A 23,262-nucleotide genomic window follows, 5' to 3' on the forward strand; every position below is an offset into this window, starting at 1 on the left:
CCTGCTCGCAGGCAGGCACAGCGTGCCCACCTTGGCTGCCCCATTGGGCTCGCACAAAGGGCCCATGGCTAACAGAGGCAGACAAGTCAGCACAGTGTTCCCCCTTAAGACACCCAACATTGGGACAGGTAGGATATAGAGAGGCCGGGGCTGTGCTGGTACATGGTCTAGCAGGGGTTAAAGATGTAGGTTCCCCCTTGTAGCGATGCAAGGCCGAACACCAATAATCAGGGAGATTATTCACATTCTTTTCAATGTGAAAACTGTTCAATGTGACCTGTTTTAAACTGCTTTTTGATCTGAGCGGCTGAGGTACAGTGCGGGCATGACCCGTGTTTATCAGATACTGCGTAGAAACTCCTGGAAGTAGCGTTTTGAAGGCCGCTAACGTTATCAAGATTGTGGAGAAAAAAAAAAATATAGCATTGAAGCTTTACTGCCTTGATTGTCTCTCTTCTTTGCCTGAGTGCTGTGCCAGATCTAGCTCCGTTCCTATAGATACAAAGGATTAGAAACTGGAAACACTACAGAAAAAAGAAAAGATCAATCAGAGCAGTACCGGTTTCCTATCCATGCAGATGTACATAAAAGGTCACACTCTGTATATTGACTTCAGTCAGATCACAAAGGGGGCACAGCCTGGCACAGCAGCTAAGCTGAGCTAATGGCAAGCTGTCATTGCAAGCAGCCCTTCCATTCCTTGCCCCCGGCTATGTGATCTCCCCCGTTCCTATGTGACGGTATTTGCATTTGTCTGATTCTTCAGGGAGACCTAGAGCAGCTTAAAAATTAATTCTAGAAGGAAAAGAAAACAGTGGATGCTCTTCAGTGAGCAGACAGGAGTGTAGCAGAGGAGAGAAGGAATGCAGAAGGAAGACTTATGAGTGTAGCAGAAGGAAAAGATTGCACAGGTGACCGTTCTGCAAATTGGGTCACAAAGAATGTTTGTGACAAGAAAAATCCTATCATCAGAGATGTACAGAAAGCACCATAGCTGAGGGAGACCCTGAGCCTTAGAGCCTCAGAGTGAATTTCTATGACTCTAAATTGGCAGAAAAGAAGCAAATAACAAGGCCCACGTGGCTTGTGAAGATCAGAGTTGGGCAAGGGTTTATGTGCAAGGAGGTGGTATCTCACGAGGTAGTGCATGAGCTCAGTGTGGAGTACCTGTCCTGTACCAGACATGGGACTTTCATAGCGTGGAGCAGGAGAGCCTCACTTTACTTCAACATACAGACATTTACCTCATGTTCTGTGTTCTCTAAGACAATCCTGAAGAGGCAATAGCATGGAGTAGCTCATACACAGTCAGGGTATGCCAAGGTTTTCTTCACATGAATATCACAGCTGGACAAGCTGTCTGGTGCGAAGACAGAGCCAACACACAAACACTAAGTCAAATGCCAAACAGAAAGTCGGCATCACTCAACTTGCCAGGCTGCCTCCGTTTGGTGCCACACAAAACAGCAGTCACAACACAGAAAGGCCACATTATACATTCTTGGTAGCGTGACCATAACGGCACCAGGACAAGGAAAATTATTAGATGAATATCAAGAGAAAAAGCAGGCAGACTAAAGCATCAGGTGGCAAAGATTAAAAGATGCTCTTTTCGATTAAAGCACGGACTCCTGAACCTGCTCACAGCATGCCTAAGACACGCGGTTCGTAGCAGACACACCAGCAGAATGAGTAGCCTACGCAGAGCAGACCATGCGCTGCAGCTTCCTTGCAGCAAAGCTGGTGAAGAGAGTTTGAAGGGGGGGAAGCTATATCAGGAAATAGCTCAGAAAAATCCATCTATATAGCACCTGCCTCACAGAATACTCAGGGGAAAAAAAAAAAAGAAAGGGAAAAAGAAGAGAGCAATTAATTGGAAGGTAGATAAGCAGCATGGTCACTGCTCATAAGACACAAAAGGTTCATCCTTGCGTAGATCCGAACAAGTTCACTACATAAGGGGGCAGAATTATTTAATTGCTACAAAGAAAAACTTCTTGGTCCTGGTGACTGATCATGGCAAGCATTGAGAGCTCAGGAAAGCATCACCCTCGCTGTGTCCTGAGACCCAGCAGGTGGGCGGGCTCAAAACATGCACTGAGTGATAGTTGGTGGGGGTCAACTGCTTCAAGATCAATCCGGAACACCACCACATACAGTAGACATGCTGGCAAGGTTCACTGTCATGGTAGCGACGCTGCTGTACAGACACGGATGCAACAGGACAAAAGCTGTGCGAGATCGTGACCAAAACTCAGCTCTCAGCTAAGAGGTCATGAAAATAGACCTAAGGGTAAACTAAAAGCAAAACGAAGCTTAGTATCCCTGAAACGCTTGACCTGACTAAACATTTAAACGTAACATAGTAACGTGCCCATACCTGAAATATTAATTTAGTTCAAAGGCTTTTAGTAGTTGTAAACTGGCAGAGTTTCTTCCAAGTTTCTCAGATGACCTTGAAACATGCAATGTGATAGAGCAGTAACTACGTCCACGCTTGCCTTGAATCTACTGCTGAAATACAACTTCAGCAGAGATTCAGGGGATTGTAACTGGGGTGGGAGCCATTCTCTTGAAACAGAAGGAGCTGATAGGTGTTTGCACCGCAGTCAGTAGAACAAAGACATACCTAAGCTGGGAAAGAAATGTCTTGCAGGAGTTTGCCTTTATGAAAATTTGAAACAACATCTGGTAGGGGAAGAAGCCATCAGAGTAAGAAATAACCTGTCTTCTAATATAAATAGAGGAGACAATTGGTTACCGTCACTAGCAATGAAACAGCACTTACAGAGAGACACTGTTGGCAGTCCCACAATGCCTCCACTGTATCCTGTTGAAATACTACAATTTATATGTCTGTTGCAAAAAAAAACCAACTATGCAAACCTGATTTCCTACCCATAGCAGACTATTAGGACAGATGCAAGGAATTGAAACAGAGAGTCCTCGGTCTATTGCAAAATCCAGAAAATGCAAGAAGATAGAAGACATCAGCCAACCAGTTGAACTCTGGTTTCTAGGTGGAGCACACAAGGCAAAGGTTTTGTAAGACCCATGCTTATGATTATGGGAAAGACAGCAGGTAAAATGCTTCATATCCCTGTTAAGAACAGCAAAAACACTGGGACCAAAGAGAACTGCTGCCTGGTAAGCTGTTGTGATATATATGGAGAAAGTGAAGGCCTAAAAGCCAAAAGCAGCAGTGGAAATGAAAGAACAGCTCTGCCTGAATGCACGCACAAATATTTTTCCTGCAAACCACCCAAACCACATCTCTGGTATAAACAAGTTCTTGAGACACCTGGGAACCCAGGAAAAGCTGTGAACCAGCACCAGCCTGGTGGTTGGAAACCACTCACCCGACTTGAGTCAGGTAACTAATTTTAGTTGACCAGCGCTGCCTTTTCCCCACTCAGTCCAACCATGTTGCTGATACCAGTTGACTGGCAGCAATAAGCGTGAAGGTAAAATTGCAAAGAGGGCGTTGGGATACTGGCCCTAGGAAAAATAAGCATGCATGTGATTCCTGAATGGGGAATTGTGTCCAAGAACATGATAACAGCCAGATATAATGCTTTGATAATGGACATGAATATGGATCCCTGCAACCACCAATAACTCTTCACCGAGAAGGTATTTCACCCCTAAGGGGTATCCTTGCTTTCCAACAGGCTTCCAGGCCCACTGAAGCAATGGTTAGTTGCAATTGCCAGCACCAGCAGAATAAGGCTTTTACTGGAAAAGGGTAACCTTCTCCTTGGTCATCCTAACAGCCCCCAAACATCAGCAAGGATGCCAGTATACAACATTTTGTTGAAAAGCAAGTCACATGGACCCTCGGTTTTAATCACCTACTTTCAAACACTTTTCATGGAAGTGAAGCTGTGTGTATTACAGATAAACAAGTTTTGGTCTGTGGGGGAATGTTGCCTTGGTACGCAGCCAAGAGAAGTGCTGGACTAGGAAGGGGATGCCCAGTATGCTCCATATTTCAAGAAATATGGGCTTGTGTGACTTACAAAGAAAATGCATGTCTAAGAGCAGCCTTTGATTCTTTTCTAGTTCATACATGATGCTAGTGCAGTTGATAGTGTCTTGCAGGTCCTGGGCTGCTCAAAAATAACTTAAATCCACATTTGCCCTTTGTCTGTTGTGCTGCAAGTACTATGGGACAGCTCTTGAAAAAGAGCAGCAGAGAGTCAAGATCAAAGTTTGCAATCTAAGTGTCCTCACCTCTTCCCTAAAGATCAAGGCATTCAGCATTTCATATTAAACATCCCAACAATAATAATTTTGACGTAACTACCAAGAAACATAGCACTTGCTGGATTATTTGTGAGAAAAACAAAGACTCAGCATATTTCATCATAAGCCATTAACACATCTACAGTAACTATAATAACTCTGTACCAATTAAGCTTATAAGCAGTGTTTTAGAGGCATTTTACTCCCAGTTAGCTACAGAATACAGCACTTGGTTTAGAGCAGTCTTTTCTTCCTCCAGCACATAACAAAGCCTCCATCCTGTGAACAGTCACTTAACATTAGTTCCCAGCTTGTGAACCGGATCACTGGAGACCAGCATGGGGCGGGCTGGGATGCAGACAGTGTGCTGAGGGGGCCACCTGAGAAGAGGAGATGAGAACTGCCCTTCCAGATGTAGCTTTACAGGCTTGCAGCATCTGGGAGTTGAGCAGGATCTTCACACAGCAGGGTCTGCTTCTTTCCATGGAGGTCTGGGTCCTGCAATCACAATATGGGGCTGTGAACCTTCCACCACTCCAAAACCTCATGTGCTAGGTACCACTAACCAGACACGACAGGAGCTGGGTGGGAGCCACCAGCAGTACATATGCCCAGCTGAACCCTCCTAGAAAGGTAGCACCTCCCTCCAAACCCCATCATGCAGCTTGTTCTTTGTCCCTGTCCCTTTCCTAACCACGCCCTCATAAGAGACCATCTCAGTCTTTGCCAAAGAAGATACTTATAAGAACCAAAGTAACTGATTGTTGTTATAGGGCAAGTTCCTCTTGTTTTTATTAAAGCAAAAAATGCTGGAGATCTCCATCAAACAATGACCTCATTGCACTACACTGTGCAAGAAGACAGCTACTGGCCAGAATCTTTTGCATTATAAATATCAAATCATATTTCATACACACTGGCTTGCATGTTTGGCGACTGAGTGCATAGGGTGAAGTAAGAGGCGTAACATCAAGGAGCACAATGGAAATAATAGATTCCTCTTAGGAAGAAATAGTATGCAGTGTTCCTAGTAAAACTGACTGCAAAAGACAGCTTAAAAATTGTCGATACGGGGTAAGTCCAGGTTCTTGCAGCACTGGGCAGGCAGCAGTCTTCCCTTTATCTCCTCCTCTTCCTCCAGATAAACGCTGTCAGACTGGGCAATGCACACCCAGCAGGATGGCTTTCCTTCTCACTGGCAGGTGGAATTACAGCCTGGTCTTGAGCATGGTGAAATAAAGGTGATCCAGTAAGCAGCAGAGTTTCATGTCCTGCATGCAGTGGAGGCCAGGAAGGTACCCGGGGATGGGTGGTGCTCTGACCAATTTCTCACAAGAGTTTGGCTCCTGGGAGATGCCGGGAGGTCCTCCCTTGCTGCAGAAGCTGATGGGAGTGGAGGGTGCTCACCTTTATGCAGAATCCATATAAGGGCACACGTCCTTATATTCTCAATGTGCAGCCATTTAAGGACACCTACCTGAATGTCCTTTTCTCGTCTCCCCCAGTTTTGTTTGAGCCATCTCCCTCACCTTGTGCCTTCAGGTGCTTTCTTAGAATTAATGCCTCACACTCTATTTTTAACAATAGGAGCTGAACACTGAAATGGCAGAGCTAAGTGAAACGTCTGTGGAGACAAGAGGAAGGAAAAGCAATTTTCCACCCATCCCCCTCATCTGTGATCTGTGCATCTCTGTTAATATGTAAAACACACAGCTGCCTGTACAGCCTACATTACATGTAGCCATTAGAATAGGGATGTTTTTTCCATGTGTTTCTTATAGCACTGAAAACACTGCTATTACTAAAACACCCAAGCAGTAATGCAGATTACTAGTCCTCAGTGGCTCTAATAAATGAAAGGGAAACAGCAGAAGTCCCCAAGAAAAACCTTTCAGGGATCTGGCTACCTTTCCCTGAATTCATTTGGGTATATAGATGGCAAGGGTATATCCTTTATCTGTTTCATGGGAGCCTAGAGAGTTGTTTAGAAAGGATGAAAACAGCTGGCAAACAAAGTGAAACGCATGTTCTAAGTACTCTGAGGAAAATAAAAAGTAAGAAGGAAAGTACTGGTCAGGGAAAACATTCAAGCCCTTGCATGACAGATACACAAGGGATAGAGGTTATTTTTACAGAAAAAAAAAAGGAAATAGAAATTAGAGATTGCAACCAGCGCTTTACTGACTTTTTTCCCCAAAACAATCTGCATTCTCTGTGCTTGCAAAGAAGCAATTGATTTTTCCAACATATTAAGCTGGGAAATTTTTAGGGCAATTGCAACCGTAATGCAAATACCTTCTGCTCTGATGAGATTCCCCTCTCTGTAATTACAGTCCACATCAACAAGGCATGTTTCATAAACATGTTTCAGAAGTTCTGTTTTGAAGTCATAAATCACTTTTTTTTGTGTATAAACAGCACAGCTCAAGCTCATGCAAACAAGGAGCAAGCTCCTCACCTCTTTCACCTGTGGCCACCTAGCTGTGCTTCAGGCCAGCAAGTCCTACTGCAGCAGCATCTCTTCTGTGACAAGCCACGTGGCTCCACATCTCTCTCAGCAAGCACTGCCTGTCAGCGTGCCTGATTTCAGTCAGTGCAGTTCGTTAAAATTGGGATGCAGGGAGGGGAAAAAATACGCAGAAAACTTATAAAATGCCTTTCCCGAGCTGTGCTGGAGGTACTTATTTACATACGCTAAGCACTTATGCACACCAGCACTGCATCTTTCACTCACAGCATCTCTAAATTACGTGGTGCTTCACGTACATACCGACTTTGGTCAGGCCATGGATGTTTAACCAGGTACGTGACGATGATTGACTTCAAGACAAGCATATATTTAAAGGCTAATTACCAGGTGCACCTCACATTTGCAACATATCTGCAGTAAAAACTCTGAAGATTGGCTAGCGCTCGTCTCGTGTTTTTAACAGAACGCCATGCAGTATGAAGTCAAAAGTCTTAATAAATCTAAATATATTATAGGACTTGTATCAGCCAACTATATAAATTCCTCAAGTGTGGAATCAGGCTTGCTTTACAATAACTCATTTTCATTAATCTATATTGATGGGTAATAATTATGTTTGTAGATGTCAGTTCCTTTGAAGCCCCGTGTCATTTTTCTGTCGTTTTGCCTACAACTGATGTCAGACTAACAAGCCTATAATTAGTGGCTTGTCACACCCTCTGAATTCTGGCACGGACTCCATATTTTCCCAGTCTTCTGGAATTTATTTCCAATTCCAAGGTGTTTTCAGAACATCTTCAATTGCTGATGTGTTGAAAGTTGTGTATGACTCTGGCAGGATGCAAGCACAAATCCTGCTCTGCTCTGAATAAAAAAAATATATTTTTTTAATATTTCTGCCTATTTACATCACTGATATCAGTTTTGCCTGTTTCTACTGATGGGCCTAAAACATTGTAATTGTTCCTAATAATTGAATGCTTTCATATTATCCTTGGCTGTCATTTGCAGATTTTTTTTTTCTGAAATCTTTAGTTACCTGTTTTCAACACTTAATAATTTATTACTTATATGGATTGTTCTTTTTTGTTGCTTGTGGAAATTATGTCTTTTCAACAGCTGATTTCCTTCTGCCACTGAATCATGACTGATGTTTAGTCCCTCCTCTGACAAAGGGGGAAATTTCACATTTTCCGTCTAAATAAACTCCTCTGAAATATATCGCCATATTTATTTTCATTTTTCTACTTATATTTTACCTCCCATACACTTTTCTCATAATTTACCCCTGCTTCAGGGATTTAATTTTCAGGATAACCAATACATATACACTATTGGTGGCCAGTGTGCCGTGCTTGCCCATATTGAATGTAATCAGATCATGATCATTGGCCCTGAGGCAACTGAAGCTTTCCAGTGTAGCCATTAATTCTTTTTTTATGAACAGGGACTGTAACATAAAGCCTCAGCCAACAGCTAAATCAAAGTCACAGAGATTGTATTAACTCCAGAAATTCCTACCTTTTGAATACCTGATTTTGCAACAAAAAAACCTTGTACTTCTAAAATAATGCTTAGTGGAGGAAGTAGGAGAACAGAGAAATTGTTCTTCTATTTTTCCTTTTTAAAAAAACCCTGAAAATACTGATTCCCAGCCCTCTGATTTTGCCTTCACCAGGAAAGGTCAGCACCAGGGCTGGAGCTGACTGGCCCACCAAGTGGCAAAGGTCTGTAGGACATTGCAGAGTGTTTGGCAGGTGGTTGTCTTCTCAGTGGCCCTGTTCTAGAGAGGACAGGCGAGAGTCAAAACTCTCTGCAGATTGTACGAAGTCTACGGCCCCTCTGATGGATTTCCCCTGAGCTTTGCAGGGGATCGCATGTGAGCGGCCACACATTTTCCCCCCCAGCCCTTCTCAAATTTGACCTCTTTTGCTCCCAGCCCTCCCAGCCTCATCTCTTCCCATTCCTGGCTCCTTGTCCAGTCCCAGCCTCCTACATTTTCTCACCCAGCCCAAATCTCCCCTCATTTCCCCATTTTCTCCTTCCTCTATCCTTGCCCAAAATTGCTCATGTCTCCAAGCTCTAGCTCTGACCTTTCCTATATTCAAACCAAACAACTTCTTTCTCCTCACTACCACCAGCCAGGAAAAGAGGGACATTGAGAGGCCAGGATAAACAGGACCCAAGGCCACGGTAGCCCGGAGTTGCAATTACACAGTCCAGAAGGAATGGTGTCCAGCTCAGACAGACTCTCCAAGGTATTTAGCTCACAGCTGCAGCAGAGATCTACAAAGCATGTGCTAACTGCATTTTTTTTCCCTAAAAGGTCTATAACTTGGCCATATTTGGGTTCATTTTTCTGGAGACACAAAATATACAAAAGTTTTCTGCGGCTAGTTTCATGTCCCTCCTATAAAGTGTGGGGGCCAACTAGAGTTTCCAAATGAAAGACAGAAATTAACATCACCAAAACAATACATATTTTCTAGCCACATTCTTGGAAGTGACTGAACTGTTTTATTTATGCACTTAAATTTCAGCTAAACGAGCAGATGCCCAGCAGAGAAATTTTTATTCCCAATTGTTACCATTTGGCAAAGTTACAAGCAACAGAGAACAGGAGCTCATCATGGAAAGCATTGGAGAAGCAACAATAAGACAGTGCCACTATTAGTACAAACCTTTTTATTTTTAGATTTCCTATAAAATCTTTATTAAGTATGCAAAGGATTTGTTTTACTTCTATTTTCCGCTGCATTTACATGGACATTTCACTGAAAGCTCTGGGGAATCGATGAGAGCTAATAGCACCAATAAAGTGCAAACCAAGCGCTGAGATAAATACAAGCTGAGGAGCTTTTGGAGGCAGCTTTATAATAATAGATAGGGTGTTATGAAATGGGACTTACTCATTAAAAAATATTTAAAGAAAAGTTAAAATGCACCAGAAAGCTAAGGGAAGTAAAACCTCAATACCTTTTATTTGAGTTTATATATCACTCCCCACTAAGGTAACTGAGAATCTATTTTTCATGCATATAAGAAAATGAATAGCAGTGAGACTACTATAAGGTTATGAACAAAAAGAGTAAACAGGGAATAGGAAAGAAGAGAAACTTGCAGAAATTATCAACTTGGGACAAAGCATTGTACCCTAAGATTTATATTAAAGTAATTACACAGATGGACAGAAATCCAGCAGTGAGAAGAAAAGAAGGGATGGGACGTTCACTTTCTATGTTCCAGTAATCACTAAATAATAAGAGCATTAAGTTGCAGCAGATGTGCACCAATACAGTTCTTTTACGTGCTCAAGTGCATCAGAGCAGGGCTTCTGCAGCCAACTGAGAATTGCACCAGTCATGGCCAAGTGCAGCCCTGGCTCCATTTTGTGCAAGCTGAGCACAAGTGGCTTTTTATTATTTTTTTTTTTCAGTTGCAGATCCCCTCTTTCCCAAATCCTAAACAACAGCAGTAACAAAAAACTCATACGATGTCTCCGATTCTTCTGTCTGTCTCTTTGGAAACACTTTTACTTCTTTTAAACCTTTTCTCCTCTTAGAAGCTGTTATTCTTACAGAAGGGCAAAGGTACTTTTAGCAGACTCTTTCAGTATGAAAATCTGAAAGTGGGCTATTGATTAAGCTCTCTGTTGTATTTTTCTCTGGAAATGGCTGGATATATTTGTGGAAGAGAAATCCACCAACAGTTAGGAAATATATATATATTTTTAAAGGTTATTATGCATATAATACATAAAACCCTCTCTCTTAGGAAGTCTCTGAGTTGGAAATAGCCAGAAGATAATTGACAAGAAATATCATTCATGTTTGCCCTGTTCTTATGTTCTCTCCCAGGCATCTACTGCCAGACATTGATGGGGATGCGACCGTGACCTACATGGCCTGAGGTCTAACCTAGTAAGGCCAGTTTTATGTTCTGATAAGACCTGGAAATCAAGAATCTACCGCTAAACAGCGACCTTGCAGCAAGGGTCTCTCTGCTCACCAGATATCAGCAGTAAATGGTGAGCCTCCTGATTCAGCTTTGTTGTTGCATGTCCAAAGCACCTTGGTCTCCTAAGCAAGGAATCATAAAGGTTACGGGGATATTTGCCAGCGTGCACAGTAGTATTTCCATTATAGTTTACTGGAGATTGGAGCAAAAGTTGCTTCCACTGTTTGTGTTTGTTGTTGTTGTTTCCTAACACCCTATCCAACAGGGTTCTCTGCGTGCTCCCATAGTCTGAACCACCCATTAATATAGATCTAGACTGGCTATTCAAGAGTATCAGATTCTGTGCATGTTATTGTGCCTCCCTTGTAAAATTACTTCCTAAATGAAATACAAATCCAGGACTAGAGCTGAAGCGTCTTCTCAGGCAGCCACGATCTCCAGAATACTTACCATGTTACTCTTGTCCTGATTTTACTTACTATATTTATCTACCTTAGGAATTCAGCTACCTTTTTCCCTTTACCCCACACCATAATATTTGAGTTCTTGATAGCAGCCCAGTGAGGATGGGAAGTCTCATTTTATAGACAGGAATCTGGAAGAGCAAGACCAAGATACTGTAGTAGGAGGCCTTAAGCATGAATTAGACAATCATTTCTGTATTTTGTTCCCTCTGTCTTTAAATGACTTGCCCGAAGACACAGAATAAGTGGCAGAACCCAGCTCTGGGATGTCCCACCCTAATGTTGTAGTGACCAGCTTAAAAAAAGTGACCCTTAAAGTGACCCTTAAAGCATATGCAGTTGGTGGTGTCCTGATATTGCATTTCCACATAAACTGACAGCGTTTGAGAGTGCTCAGCTTCAGGAACGTTTGGGAAGAAACCTCTTGTGAAAGACTGCCGATTTGTTAAAACCAAAATCTTTTCCTCAGGAAAGAAAAAAAGGAGTATGGCAAGAAGAAAATTTACAGTTCTGACTGCTTCAGAACAGCTGGACCAAAGTGGTTGAGTAACTCATCTTGGGACAACAGTCGGGGCTCTACTTTGCTTGAGTCAGAAGCAAGAGATTGAGCCCTATCTCCCACATCACCAGTGAGAAGATGCACTGGGTTGATGAGCATCTTATATTGAGGTAGATGTGCTAGAAAGTAAATTCTGTCCTTCATGGAAGGAGAAAGCTGTTCCCTGCCCAACTCTATTGTGGCCACTCAGTAGGATCCGCAAATCCCACTCAAGGATCAAAGTCATTTTGCTTGGGCCGGCTGCTGCCGTGGCCGGGTGATTGCAGGCACCTAAGCTATTCTTAGCACTTCAGCACTTCTATTCAAGGTCAATTCAGTGCATCTGCATTGCACTTATGGCTCTGAATGCAGTGTAGGCATATGGTCCAAAAGTGGGTCATAGCAAGATGATGAAAGCTAAAATCATACAGCAATTATGCTCAGGTTCTAATCTCTTGCACTGAGATGCTCTGTGCACTTTGACCCTTAAAAAGAGAATCCTTAAGCACAAATAGGAGGTATTCAAGTATAATAGCAAAGACTGTGCAAAGAGATTTGTGCTTTATGTAGTCTCGGAGCAATTATTTTTAGGTAAAACTTTAGGAAACCATTCAATCTGCAGCTATTAGCAAAGGGCAGGTGTCTATTTAAAAAAAAAAATAATAATTGGGGTTAAGTCTGTAGCCATACCCTGTTTTGACAAACACGTCTACACGGATCAGCCACCTTGCAGAGCTGCTGCTTCCCAGGACTGCAAGACAACCCCTCATATCAGGTACTGCTCTTCCATAGAATCATAGAAAGGTTTAGGTTGGAAGGGACCTTACAGATCATGTAGTTCCAACCCCTCCTGCCATGGGCAGGGACACCTCCCACTAGACCAGGCTGCTCAAAGCCCCATCCAGCCTGGCCTTCTACTATTTGGCCATCCCAGTGTCACAAGGACATGATAGTCCACAACATCTCTCCCTGCAGTAACAACTCCTTTCTCCTCACATTTCCACCTCTGGAGGTCCCAAGGCAGGCGATGTCACACCCATCCCAGCAGCATGGACATCCATCAGCTGAACACCTTCTGCAGAAGAGAGAGGTCGGAGAGCTGGGCTTTTAACACAGCAAGAACTGCAGGGCACAGTTTATAGCATATGAGCAGGGAGACGTCTAGAGATAGCAGTTTAGCTCTGAGTCATTACTGCCAAAACACATGGAAACAATGTTTAACATTTGTATTTCCATAATATTTAATTCCACTGTCTGGGCCTTTTATCAGTAATGTAGATTATGATACAGATAGATTCAGAACAATAGAAATGTGAGCCTGGGTACTGATAATCTTTTGTTAATTTTTAACAGAGACCACAACATAGCATTTAATTCCTCAATGAAAATGACTCAGAACTCATTTGTTTCCAGCGAGGCAATTTAAAAGATATAATAGAAATAGATGTTCCAACGTTCAGCAGCTTGCACAAGCTGGATTATGTGCGTGCTTGGTTATAGCTGAATGCACTGGAATTTGAAAATTATGGCAGAAATTTGGCAATTTAAAAGCAATCATCTTCTATCATCCTTTGAATGCCTGGATCTATGTATTTTTAATTACTGCTGTTATTGCAAAGTTATGAAGTGCGACTGATTAGACTCTTTACACATTGCCACTGATAAAAATTTCCTTAAAGTCCTAGCTGTTAGGTGGTTTGAGGTAAAACAGAACCAATTTTCTGTTCAGTAATTTACTTTTTAGCTAAGCCTCTTCGCGACAGAAAACCACCCAATTTTGTTTGCCTCCAGTGGAATTGTGGGGTAGACACAAGCAAGAAATAGACAGAGAAAATAATGTCGATGCTATTGTTGGCCAGAACCAACACCGTTGCTTCCAGCTCTGAAACCTAGAACATCATTTCCATATTCCTGTCTGTACAAAAGATAACAGTGGTTCAATAACCCTCATTAATAAAGAATGTAATTCCTTTATTTTTTTGTACAGCAGCCTATAGGATGGGAAGAGGCCATAAAAGGGTTATTTTTATTATTGCTCAGCACATTTTTCAAGGTCCAAGACAGCCATAAACTTGCTTTTTTGATGATCTCCATATTGCACAAAAAGATTAGCTTGAAACTTAAGCTAAAGGCATTCCGGAAGAGGTAGTTTCAGTAGTTCATGGATCTTTGAAACCTTAAGTGTAGCAAACATGCAAGGCACATAAAATACCTCCACAACAGGATCAGATGCAAGCAGTAAAGAGCTTTAAGGAAGGAAATGATAAATTTAAAGAGATCTAAAGGGCTTAGTCATGAAGTAGAAATTTTGGTGAGATTCCACTACAATACAATGCATCTGTGGAAAATGTGCCACGCACCACATGAATCAAGCACTGCCAGAAAGGAGCAGAGCAGCAGCTTCGAGTCCTTCTGCCTCCCTACACCTTGGAGTTGCATGCAGCTCTCTAACTCTTCATCTTTCTTACATTGGTACCGCATGCCAACCTCGCATGTCTCCAATGCGCGGCGACAGGTTGGTGCTTTATTGCCTTTCGAGTGTTGTAATGCAAGTGAGCTGTAAGAAAAGCAGGATGCTTTGCCCTCTGTGGAGCTGGGCCCAAGCCGTGGTGCACCCCCTGTCCTCTGGGGATTCGGGTGCTCAGAGCAGCTCTCAAACAGGAGCTACGGGACTGAGAAATACTGCGTTCAGCTCTGGAGTCCCCAACATAAGAAGGACACGGACCTGTCAGAGCTGGTCCACGGAAGGGCCACGAAGACGATCAGAGGGTTAGAGCATCCTATGAGGACAGGCTGAGAGAGTTGGAGTTGTTCAGCCTGGAGAATAGAAGGCTCCGGGAAGACCTTATAATGGCCTTCCAGTACCTGAAGGGGGCCTACAAGAAAGCTGGAGAGGGACTTTTTACAAGGACATGTGAAAGCACGAGGGGTAATGGCTTCAAACTGGAAGAGGGCAGATTTAGATTAGGTACTAGGAAGAAATTCTTTACTGTGAGGGTGGTGAGGCACTGGAACAGGTTGCCCAGAGAAGCTGTGGATGCCCCATCCCTGGAGGCGTTCAAGGTCAGGCTGGATGGGGCTTTGAGCAGCCTGGTCTAGTGGGAGGTGTCCCTGCCCATGGCAGGGGGGCTGGAACTGGATGATCTTTAAGGTCCCTTCCAACCTGAACCATTCTATGATTCTATGATTCTAAGATGTTCTTGTGAGGAAGGGTCCTCTCCACATTCAGCTTTACAGCAACTATTGTAGGGCTCTAGCAATACTAGGGGTGGCTGGAGTTTAAATGATGTTTTCCCAAACCATTCTCCCAGGTATTCCTCATCTACAGCCTCTCAAGGTTCATTTGATAGCTCATGAGGAGGAAAAGCAGCAAAATTCAACCCTCAGGTAGACATACAGCAAGGCTGCAGCCACGCAATGTGATCTGCTCCTGTATTTAATTCAAGGCACAGGAAGCATCACCAAGGGACAGGGGAATTCCAGTTACTTTGCAGCCTTAAAAGCCTGTAATGGTTGCTTTTAGCTGCGGTGCTGAACAGAGCCATTACAGTGACAGAGTGACTTGAAGGGCAGCTCCTTCCAGTGTCAGTGACAGCTCACTCAGTCCTATTTATCCTGCCTTTCCCCCGGAGTTATCTGTGCAGCCATGCAGTGAGCCACACAAGGAAATGGATTGACGTTTACAGTAATCTTTTTTTTTTTTCCCTTTCATTTCATTTTTGAGGCTGGAGAGTCAGTCTGGGTGTTTGGACTGGAGGAGAAGATGATAGAAAAAATGGTTTAGGGAAGAACAAAGAGCTAGCAGGCTGGGTGAGAAAGCTGCCGCCGGCTTAGCAGCTCCACACATGCCGATGCCATGCGAGAGACTGACATTGCTGGCTGGAATACCTTGTAGCCCCCCTAACAGATTCATTTTATCAGCAGAGTTTGGGATTTCTTTTAATCTGGATTTTTATAACACATTAAAATCTCCAAATGAGTACTTTTAACTGCCTTAGCTTAGCATTGTACATACAGGACACAAAGAGAGGAACAGTCTGTTTTCATTAACAACTAGTTTAATGTTTCTTGGACCAAAGGCATTGATCTGTAGAAAACACTGCCGCATTTATAATTCATAAGCACAGGGAGTGCCAAGTCCCACTAAGAGGACAGAGGTTAGATTGATTAGGTGCCTTTGCTGTAAAATTCCATACGGTACCATGTTTTGTTTAGGCTGTTTTCTGGTAAGTTGATTCTTTACTCTGAATTTTCTTGGTTTGCTGTGTACACTTGTGCCGTAAGGAAATTATTTCCGTTTCATTTTAACCCTTGGTAACCTATTTGCATTCCCGACTATCACCTCAAATGTATCTAATCCTTAGTTTCCTGTTTGGCTTCAGTTTTCCAAGCATTTTTCAGGTTTTATGGTCAAATAAAAACGACTGTGCTTAGAATAGCTTCAGCTGGCTGAATTTTGGCTAAGGACTGCCTCTGGCTGAATGCTGCCCTGTAAACGTTTGCTAGGACACAGGAGGAAGCATCACCTCCCCTGCAATAAGGATGCCCAGGCAGGCTGTGAAAAGCTTTCTGAGCCCTGTTCACCCTTCCTATTTAAAAAAAAAATAAAATTGCAGAAAGTAACAAAAGAGAACCAATTGCTTTGTTTTACTGAAGCATTTCTGAACTCTAGGAGGTTTACAATTACACATGGGAGCTACTGCCAGCCGGCGGCTCTAGCTTTTCCCCAGGGCTTCGTGCCCGCGGCAGATGCGACCCCACAAGATCTCCCGCAGCGCGCAGTGGGGCTGGAGGGGATAAGCGGTGATGGATGGGGGCAGGGCTACAATTCAGCCTCTGGGATTTCCCACCAGAAGATTTCTTGCCAGGCTCCAGGATGTTTCCAGCTCTGAGCATCGAGACCACTTCCAGCAGCAAGTTGTCCCTTGGAGGCAATGCGTTAGCTGGGAAAACAAAGAGGGTTCCTTGTAATGTGTTGGCACTGACAAAAAGAGGGTACTTTTGCACTGTGTGTTTGGCATACATCAATGTACATTTCTATATTATAATATTATACATAGATAATCTATATATTGCATAGGAATAAAATCTCAGAAGTGAGAAACTTGAGCTGTAGCTAGATCAAAAAAAAAAAAAGCTTGAACTTTTCTCAAGCTGCCTTTGAACCTGATTTATTCTTTTTTTCCTTGAGTCTTTTTTCAACCAGAACTGAAACCAGGACTAAAACCTCACATCTAGATATTGGTTCCAAGCAGTGGTTCAGTGAAGAATGATGTGGTAGGACAGATAATTTTGCCTTTTCCTTGCCCTTTGCCCTGTCTCTCTAAAGCCAACCACAAGTTAATTCAACAAGCTGAGATGTACTGATCTGCTTATTAAATCATTATATACCCATGTCGAAACAACTTCAGTCGCAGCTGAAGCTGAATCAAGGGTTCATACCTAAATTTTGCAGGCTGCTATGGGAACGTATTATCATCTGCTCAACAAACACATAAAAAGTGAGAATGTGCCATGATATTATTATGCCTCCATCAGAAAAAAGGACTATCTAGATGCAGGGTACTTAAAGGGCACAGTTCTCCCTTCAGTTCCACTAACTGAACTCCACTGATCTCCATGCATTTACATTGCTACAGATGTAAATTAAACTGGATCTATAATCATTTTAGCAGAGGGGTCTATTGGTTACAACAGGTCATGTCCCAGCTCATCCACCGAAAGCCACCTTTCTGATAGCCTGCATTGCTCATCATTATTTCTTCACCCTCAAAAGCTCCACCATCAAAGCACGCGAGTTTAGAGGCCACTGAAAACATACTCCAGTCTGTGAAATACAGTGAAAAACAATATAAAAAAAATGCCAGATCATAAATGATAAAGCTAATTATTGTCCAGTCCCTTCTTTTAAATCCTGGTGCTTTTGGCTGTTTTACTTAGATACTGGCTAAAATATTCCTGCAGTTCACTCATCAAAAGCTTCCATTTTTTTCCTAGTGTTAGCTGCATATGGGCTAAAGCTCATGAATTTGGGTCTTTATTTACATTCGCTACGTGGCAAAACAGCACAGATCTTATCTTACCTAATCTTAGCTCAGTACAAATTGAGATTTGCTTGTTGAAAACCCCTAAATTTTGCAAGCTACTGCAGAAACATATTCTCATCTGCTTAGCAAACACACAGAAACTGATGGAGAATAGGAGCAGAATGCAAAGGTCAGGCTCCCTCATATCACATCATTATCTGTCCACCAATTGAGGAGGGCACCACCATCCAGAGGAGACACTGATGTCTTAAAACTGGCCTTTATCACCCAAATCCAGAGTGGCAACGCTGGAAACAACTGGTCAGTCCCCACTCCTTCTGGGAGGATCCCAGCCTATAGAGGCTGTCTGCAATTTCAAAACTTCCTTGGCTGACTGGAGTGTTGCACCTGTACGTGAGCAGCAGCAGTGCAACTTGGTCGTGCTGAACATGTGCCGGAGAACACCCACCATCCTGGAGCAGGGACTTCCCCCGAGCCTCATGAGCAACTGGGGCTGGCAGCCCTCCTTGCCCTGGTGCTGCATGAGCTTGTGGGGTGGCCTTCCACTCTAAACATAATGGAGATGCCACTTTCTTTAAAACCTGACCAAGAATTTCAGGTCCCTTATTGAACTGAACCCCAAGTGACCACCCCCTTCACTGCATTTGCTCCCCACTTTCACTGCCTGGTGCATTCTCCAGGTAGATGAGCTGCCCATGAGATCATTCCCTAACATAATTCAGCCAAAATTAGGTGCATTAGCTTAAAAAATAGCATAAATAGGCCTTTCCTATTAAAGCCTGACACACTTCACCTGAAAGGGAATTGGGAGGGAATGCACAAGCAACCAAATCGTTGGTCCAGCAATGGCAGGGACATGGCAGGGACAGAGCAGCCGCCAGAAGTCTCTATCTGTGTCCAAAGCAAGGCAGAAGCTTTTGATGGGTCCTTGTTGCAAGACCAGGGCCACATCTACCTGTGTGCCTGGGAGCGCGCGAGAGACTGGGAACAAATTCATGTCACCTGATTTGACATCTTCATGGAGAGATGTCTATATCTGAAGTGGCACCTCTATAAGCAAAGGAGAAAATAAGGCACTTCTAAGACACAGATGATCTCATTTTATATGCTGCCATCTGCTTCGTCCCAATTATCTCTCTCTCTTTAGCTTTCACCATCCCTTTAACTCTGCCTAGCTGGGTAGCCAGAACTTCAAGGTTCCCCTGCTTGCATATAGGGCCCAATGTTGATCATGGTAAGAAGATGAAATACATCCTGAAACAACCTCCTTATACCTGCTGCCCATTAGAAAGGTCCAGGTATTTATTGATAGCTTCCAGTGCCACCTGCCACACCCCACCATTCTTATCGTCCTACATCCCTTCACCCTTTGCTGGATTTTGTCCTTTCTGCAGCTGCCCATGTCTAGTGAGAGCCAGCTGTGCTTTGAGCAGTTGCTGACAACCTGTTTTTTGTCTTGTGAGGATGTCTTTTGTCACTCCCTTCCCAGATTATCCCTCCCCACTTTACATTTATATTGCCTATATCGAGCAGTGTATTGGATGAAATTGCAAGAAAAGCTCTTGCCTTTGCCTGTTCAGCCCACCACATCTATTGAGGGTCACTTGTAAATGAGAAATGGGAGATGAGAGGGTCTGGTGCTCTCTGAAGACCAAGGTACTGCCAGGCTGTTCCTAAAGCGGCCTGGAAAAAAGCCTGTGCGCATGTGTATGAAGCGCTTGGCACGTCTCATTCTTCCACCTGGTAATTAATTTTAAGAGCCCAGTAAGGAATTGACGGAAAGCCTGAAAGGAGCCTGTTTTCCCAGTCACCTAATACACTTGCCCCAGTATCTGCTCTGCTCTCCGAACCCTCCCCATTCCACCCTCCCACTGCCCTGCGCTGTGCACCCACCTCATCCACCCCAGCCCCAGTGGTGGCTCCCACACAGCCAGCAACTCTGTGCAATGTTTTTGTCCCCACATGAACTCTAGGTTCTGTTGAGCCCACACCACCCAGCTCATCCCCATGGCTCCTGGGGCTCTGCACTGTCCACCCCAGGGCTGGCGAAGGGAGAAGAGGGCAACCACAGTGTCAGAGCCAGCTGTTCCCCCTTCCAAGCTGAAGCAAGCTATGAGGTGTTTTCAGTTCCTCTCCTTCTACCCAAATGAGATGATGAAGGGGAAAGGGAGTAGCAAGGACCACCTATGACAGGACAGGGAGGATGATTGCTTTGGGCTTCTGGTAGGTCTCTGCTCTCCCTTCTCACAGCAGTGCCTAGGGGGGCAGCACTCATCCCCCACCATAGCCAGCCCAGAAGGAGAGCAGGGTGGTGGAAAGCTGTGGGAAGGGTCTTTCCTCCAACAGGGCCAAAAATGTATTGACACTAAGTGATCCTCAGACCTATTTAAATATTTTATCTTCCACTTCATTGAGCACTGGCACCATATGGTCTTGGATCAGGTAGAAAAGGTGGCTTCTACAGAAATGACTGTGAATCGATGGGGAGAGCTGTGGTGTTCACTGAGGCAATGGTGAGGGGCTGGTATGTAGTCGGACACCGCAGATGTCCCATGGCAAGGAGTGGGGGATGTGGCCTTTCCCAGGCGCCTTTCAGAGCCAGCCCTTTGGCCGTGCCCCATCCTCTACTGGCAGGGTCCTGACTTCAGTGGAGTGAGTCCAGAGGAGGGCCATGAAGATGATCCAAGGGCTGGAGCACCTCTCCTATGAAGACAGGTTGAGAGAGTTGGGGTTGTTCAGCCTGGAGAAGAGAAGGCTCTGGGGAGACCTTATTTCATCCTTCCAGTGTATGAAGGGGGCCTACAAGAAAGATGGAGAGGGACTTTTTACAAGGACATATAGTGATAGGACAAAGGGTAATGGCTTCAAACTAGAAGAGAGTAGATTTAGATTAGATATCATGAAGAAATTCTTTACTGTGAGGGTGGTGAGACATTGGAACAGGTTGCCCAGAGAAGCTGTGGACGCCCCATCCCTGGAAGTGTTCAAGGCCAGGCTGGATGGGGCTTTGAGCAGCCTGGTCTAGTGGGAGGTGTCCCTGCCCAGGGCAGGGGCTTGGAACTAGATGATCTTTAAGGTCCCTTCCAACCCGAACCACTCTGTGATTCTATGCCAGGGGCTAGAGCACCCCATCAATACTTCACCACAATGAACACCTCCACACAGCCATCCTGAGCTCATGCAGCTCAGAGCTGACATATCGAGCACCACAGAGGCCAGGTTTGCCCTCAGAGTAGGCACTGAAATCATGGCACGTCCCTGCTCCCCCTGCCCTTATCCTCCATCAGCTGTACACTCCCTCCTGAGCTGCTTCTCCCTGTGCTGCTGGCTCCCAGAGGCTCACAGATCTCTCGGGCTGGCAGATTTTGATCTGGCTCTTCCAGTTTTGTTACATTCCCATCAGAAGCGCAATAATCACAGCAGACGTTTTGGCATGATCTGTCACATAGGTCGGCGAACCATGGGTCTTTGCGTCCTGCTGGGCAGCTGCTGCATCCGTCACAGGGTTGGAGAAAGCCACTCTGGGTCTCACGGCTGCTATGCAATTCATTTGCAGACAGCTTTCATCTTCTTTAGACCATATCCTGGTGGCTACATTTAAGCAAAACTCTGTCTGAAGCTGATGGGAGTTTTCCCTGTAGAAAGAGAGATTTTTCCACAGTTTTCCAAGACATTTCAAAGCAAACATTTATCTACCCCAGGCTGAACCAGACTGGTCTGGTTAGGGAAATCCTGTGTGTCCCTCTAAAGAACATTCCTGCCTACCTTATCCCAGAAAAAAAGGTACTTGTTTCATCCCTGGGAGCATGGGAGCAACCTTACGGAACTCACACAGGGGGCAGGTGGCGGGGGGGAAATTGTCTTTCTCTCCCTCTTTTTTTTTTTTTCCCCAAATAAAGAAGTATGGACTCGTTAGCAGTCATGGGGTTTCCTGGACAAGAGCACAAGCACTCCAAGCATGTCCTCACTGCCCCATAGTTGCAGAACCTGCTTCCCTGATCAGATTAGGGCTGTGCTGACTGCTGGGATGGAGGGCAGGATTAGGAGATACGGGAAGGCTTCCAGGCAATTTTCTCGGAGGCAGGCCGCTGTGACTGCAGCACTGCTCGTTTGTCAGAAAGGATCAGCTCTGCAGGTGTCATCCCACAGCAGTCACAGTGTAGGTCCTCCACCAAAAGAGATGAAGGTAAAATGGCCTACTTAATCAACCATAGAGAAACATGCATTGAAAATAGCTGCGGCTGTATTACCATGACTCCTCCATCTCAAGGAAGGACATGACATCTCAAAAATAGCTTGGGTATACCCAGGCTGCATCTGAGCCATGGGGTGGTGATTCTCCATGGTGTAACCTTCAGACCTGCCCGTGGTTCAGCCTGTTGGCCCAGCTGGAGCCCATCTTCACGTGCACACGTGCCTGGCAGAAACCACCACGTGGGAGAGATGGGGCAATAGGGACAGCAGATGTCCACCCTCACTGCGGCTCACCGCGCAGCCCACTGGGAAGGGCTGCTGGATTTCAAGGGTGAAGTCTGAAAGATGGTGATGCACAGAGAGAGAAAATGACCCCGTGGCAATCTGCTGCAAGAACAAACATAATTCCTCCTCCCCCCACCCGGCACACACGCTGACGAGGGCTCAGGAATAACAGCCTTGCTCCTTCCAGCTGAGGGTGAGAGAGGAGGCCAGGATTGCCATTTAAGGGAGGGTTTTTGGTGCTCTCCGCTAATGCACCTAGCAGAACACCTCTTATCATCTTTTGCTAAGGCTGACACAGAGCCGATCTGCATTTCACGCAGAACAGTTTGCTTTGATGTGTCAGAGGTGTTCGGCAGCCGGTGATGGCAGAGCTGCCCCCAGGAACCCATCGGTGCCCCGAAGGCCCTTCCTCCAGTGCAGCTCAGGGGTCCCCAAAGCAGTCCCTACACGGCACGCCGGCACGGCCGCTTCCCTGCCCCCCTCGCACACAGCTCCGGATCCACTTGCTCACAAGCGGATTCATGTTTTCCTGCTATTTTTACACACAACAGTCATGCCGGTTGTGCGCAGGGGTGCGTGATGCACACGATCATGACCTGACATCTTTCCCCATATATATGTGGGCACTTGGCTAGGCCATGAGTCAGCGCGAGCAAAATCACGTGGGATGCTCTTCTGAGCGTCAGGCGTGCATTCAAAACTCTCATCTGTTGGGACCTTCTATTAGGATAAGCTTCTGTGTGTATTCACAAGCCATTATATTATGATCTATTATATCTGGATGAACCAGACATTCAAATGAATTTAAATGAACTCATCCATATGGTACTGCAAACCCTGTCACGGGAAGAAAACGATGCATAGAAAGATCGCATGCAAAGTTTTCAGTGGTGACCCCTGATTTTGGGTGCCTTGAAAACACAAGTTTTTCCTCTTGTGTTTGGTATTTCTTTGTTTCCCTCTTCTGCTTGCATTGAGGACTCTGGTATTTACTGTATTTTGCATATAAAGCTCCAATTAATGTCTGTCAGTAGAAGTTCTGCTTGCAGATAAGGGAGGAAT

Source organism: Rissa tridactyla, chromosome 1 (genome assembly GCF_028500815.1).
Source record: "Rissa tridactyla isolate bRisTri1 chromosome 1, bRisTri1.patW.cur.20221130, whole genome shotgun sequence".
Taxonomy (NCBI): Eukaryota; Metazoa; Chordata; class Aves; order Charadriiformes; family Laridae; genus Rissa; species Rissa tridactyla.